Below are 4,450 nucleotides of genomic sequence, written 5' to 3'. Positions count from 1 at the left end.
AGCCGCTCCTTTCGCTTTAAAGATAGGTCCTGGGGGCTTGAGTCCTTTTCTTCTCCACCTTAGAGTTGACCACCTGCAGGAAGGCCTGCAACCCCAGACTCTGCTCGGGGTGCTCGGGGTTGGGGTCCTTTCTCCCCGCCCTCCATGGCCTCAACCTCAGCCCTGGGAGGCCAGTCCGTGAGCTGCTCCTTGTGAGGAGGGGATGTGGGAAGGGTAGCCTTGTGTGCTGGGGTAACTGGCATCCTCCACAAGAGGCCAGTGTCTGTTCATTAGCAAGAGCGGTGCATTCCAGGGCCTGCCCTCCTGGGTCAGTGCAACAGCCAGCTGGGCCTTTGCCTGGTCTGGGGATAGCCAGCAGAGAGCCAGGGTTTGGATAAATGAAGCCCAAAGCAAAGCATTGCAAGGAGAGGCAAAGAGCACACCGGTAAACCTTAAGCCAGCCTGCTCATGCCCTTCTCCCAGGCCCGCGGAGACCCAGGGAGAAAGTGAGGCCTTAATCCCACCTGCCACTTGTTTGCAGGTGAACTCAAGCTACGCAGGCATCGCCCCAGGAATCCCACCTCTTGCCGCCTCTCCTGAAGGTTGTAAGTCAGCCCTGTGCGGCTCTTAAGGCATGTAGGATGCTTTGACTTGACCACTGACAGCACGGCATCATGGGAGCAGCTTAGGGAAAGCAAGAAGGAAAACACGGTCCTCAGGATCCTTTCTCATCTATGAAGCAGAGGTCATAATAGAACCTGGGGCCCCTTAGAGGTTGACAGGGTCTGAGCCGCTTACACCGCCTGAGGCAATTGGGGTATTAAGAAATGAAGCCGTGACAAGACCAGGTGATAAACGCTGTGGCGTATTTTAAAGATTTTACATCTAACCAAGTGATGTATTATACGTGCCAAAGTATAGCACACTCTACTTGGGCTATTTGTACGAAAGCTGCAAGGATTCATGATGCATCCCAGGGAGGGAGAGCCCAGAAGGGGCAGATGTTCGGAGTTGTTAAGAACAGCTTCGACTGGGAAGAAATGGAGACGCAGCTCATGCATTCCTGAAATGATGCCGAGCTTTGTATCCGTATTCCTGGAGGAGGGGTCCCAAGACACTCTGGGTTGACAGCTGTTCTTTTTTTTTTTAAATTTTTTGTTTCAACGTTTATTTATTTTTGGGACAGAGAGAGACAGAGCATGAACGGGGGAGGGGCAGAGAGAGAGGGAGACACAGAATCGGAAACAGGCTCCAGGCTCCGAGCCATCAGCCCAGAGCCTGACGCGGGGCTCGAACTCACAGACCGCGAGATCGTGACCTGGCTGAAGTCGGACGCTTAACCGACTGCGCCACCCAGGCGCCCCGGTGACAGCTGTTCTAACGCACTTCCGTCAACAGTTGTGCTGGAACTCCGTTTCAGGAGACACTTCCCCAGATGCATCGGGTCCTGTAGGGATCTTCATGGATGGCTTCAGATAATCAAACCACGTTTGCAGTGTGATGCCCCCGCAGCATCTGCGAAGCTCTTGGAGACTGCTCTTTGGTGGTGTCTTCCCCCTGCTGGGTTTGTTTTTTTTTCTTCCTTTTTTTCTTTTTGGATCCGGGTTCATTTTTTTTTTTTTACTTTATGTCCCCAGACACTTACTACCAACACAACTGTTACGTATTCTATACAGAAAGTTGTATTATCTGAAAACGTATCAGGAAATGAGTCTTTACTTTTCACAGAAAATCTCAAAGAAAAATGACTGAGCAAAAGGATGCCTTTGCCATGCTTTCCATCCCATACAACAAACTTAAGTTTCGTACAGGAAAATGTTTTTTTAAGTGAAAGGAAAGTAAAATTTGAAAGCCCAGTCCATGCACCTCTGGGGCTGTGGGTATGAATGCACTTGCAAACAAGGTCAGAAATCTGGTGTGGGGCTGTGGGGGAATGCCAAGCCCAGAAGAGGGGCCTTCCAGACTCTTCTGCGAAGGGTCTGCTGGTTTCCACCTCCTGGGCTGAGAATGAGAGTTAATCCTGAAGGTCTTGCAACAGTGTCTGACGCCGCTGATTACTATCATCGTTGCCTCCATTTTCTCCTTCGTTCGTCGGGGTGGGTTCAATGGGATAATCCATATGAAAGTATTTAGGACAGTTCTGGCATATGGCGGATGCTTAATAAGTACTTGCGTGTTTATCTAATTCTAGCCCTGAAATCTCTTCTGGTCCTCCTTCCTTTCCACAACAACAGAACCTCCTCTGTCAATATGTCCATCCTGATCTTAAAAAATAGTTTCAAAATTGTTTCCATTGATGTATAGTACACTTACAGAAAGAGTGCACGAAACATCCAGACCATGAAACTTCCGCCCAGAGCACAGAATGTTGCCAGACTCCCGGTACATTTTTCTCGCCCTCCTTCCTAATCCCAGTTCTCATGATGCCCTAACCCCATAGGCCGTGTCTTGCCTGTTTCTGGATGGATTCCTCTGTGTCTGGCGTCTTCCACTCAACATGACGTCTGTGAAACTCGTGCACGTAACTGTGTCTTGTAGCTCACTCCCTGCCGCAGTGTTCCACTATAGGAGTAGAAGACACTTTGTCAATCTATTGTTTCTGCACATTGGAGTCCTTTCAGTTGGGGTTAAAATTAAGAACACTACTATGAACTTCTAGAACATGGCTTTTGGAGCATCTGCGTATGCACTTCTATCGGGAATGTCTTAGGAGTAGAATTGTGGGTCACGTGGTATGTGTTTTTTAGCAGATAACGTCAAGCTGTTTGACAAAGTGGTTTAAACTACAGTAGAACCTTGGATTGCAAGTAACTTGCTCTCCGAGTGTTCTGCAAGACGAACAAACGTTTCTAATAAATTGTAACTTGATACGCAAGGGATGTCTTGCAACATGAGTAGTATGTGACGCGGAACATCACATGACCACAACTGAGCCGGTGCCCCAATGCCCCCCTCCGCCCCCGCGTCGCTGCGGGATTGTGGATAATTGTCTCCCATGCTTGGATGCTTGCTCGGTCTCCGACCACGGTGTTTGGCAGAAATGAGTGATTTTTCAGAATGTTGGAAGATGCCCACAGCTGGCACTTTGAACATTTTTGAACACTGACATCTTTTGTCACTTCAAAGCACCTATGGACAGTTCTTTGCTTTTCCATCCAAGAGTAAGCTTAGGAATGCTTTGCTTCATTCTAGGTCAGGCTGTCTGCAGGTATAGACCCTTTCCTCGGCTGCCTCATTGCCAGTTACGTTAAATACAGTCTACGACAAAAGTTTATTAATACTGTACTGTATTAATCCATGCGAGTGCATACAATGGTCCCCATGCAGAAAAAGGTTGCAAAGAAAGGTGGTAAGAGGAAGATGATTACAGTGGAAGTTAAGAAAGAAATCACCGAGAAGTACGAACGGGGTATGCAAGTGGCTGAAATTGCAAGAGTTTATAAGAAGTCTACATCTGCACCTTGTCTGCAGAGGAGGAGGAGAAAAGGTGGAGGAATCCCTCACTTCAAATGAGAGTAGGGAGATGTGCAAAATGTGGGAAACAGTGTAAAATGTAGAAAAGCACCACCTGAATAAGGCTGTAGCAATATGAGCAGTGAATCTGGTTAACGATGATGCAATATTACATTTCTGTGAAATCCTCAAAAGGAGGCAAAAGCAAGTGCCATTGGATAGCCTCCTTGTTAAAGTTGCACGAAAAGAAAAAGATTCCATTGAGCTAATAGAAATCAGTGATTCCGTTAGTGATTGTGAAAGTCGTCCTGCACAATAACCCTCTTCCTGTCTCCCTCACACCAGCCATGAAGGCTTTCAAAGGTAAGTGCAAGGTAACTTTTTTTCTTTATATTTTCTATTTTCTTTATTATTTTGTATTATATTACAGTATTGTAATCATTTTTATGTTTTTGGGTTGTGGAATGAATCGTTTGGGTTTCCATCGTTTCTTATGGGGAAATTCGCTTTGTTATATAAATGCTTTGGATGACGAGCATGTTTCCGGAACAAATTATGCTCGCAAACCAAGGTTTTACTGTATTTATGTTCCCACCACAGATGTGTGCAAGAACTGCTCCTTGTAATTGATGTTTGCATGTATATTATAACACATTTGGGGTTGCATTTTTCCACCCCTTAATTTTTTTTTAATTTGGTTTATTTTTTTTTAACATTTATTTATTTTTGAGACAGAGAGAGAGACAGCATGAACAGGGGAGGGTCAGAGAGAGAGGGAGACACAGAATCGGAAGCAGGCTCCAGGCTCCGAGCTCCGAGCTGTCAGCACAGAGCCCGATGCGGGGCTCGAACCCACAGACCGCGAGATCATGACCTGAGCCGAAGTCGGACGCTCAACCGACTGAGCCACCCAGGTGCCCCATAATTTGGTTTATTTTTGAGAGAGAGAGGGGGAGAGAGAGAGAGAGAGAGAGCAAGGGAGGAGCAGAGAGAGTGGGAGGGAGACACAGAATCTGAA

This window comes from Felis catus, chromosome A3 (genome assembly GCF_018350175.1).
Source record: "Felis catus isolate Fca126 chromosome A3, F.catus_Fca126_mat1.0, whole genome shotgun sequence".
Taxonomy (NCBI): Eukaryota; Metazoa; Chordata; class Mammalia; order Carnivora; family Felidae; genus Felis; species Felis catus.
The sequence above is the reverse complement of the archived record's forward strand: the minus strand, read 5'-3'. Positions refer to the sequence as shown.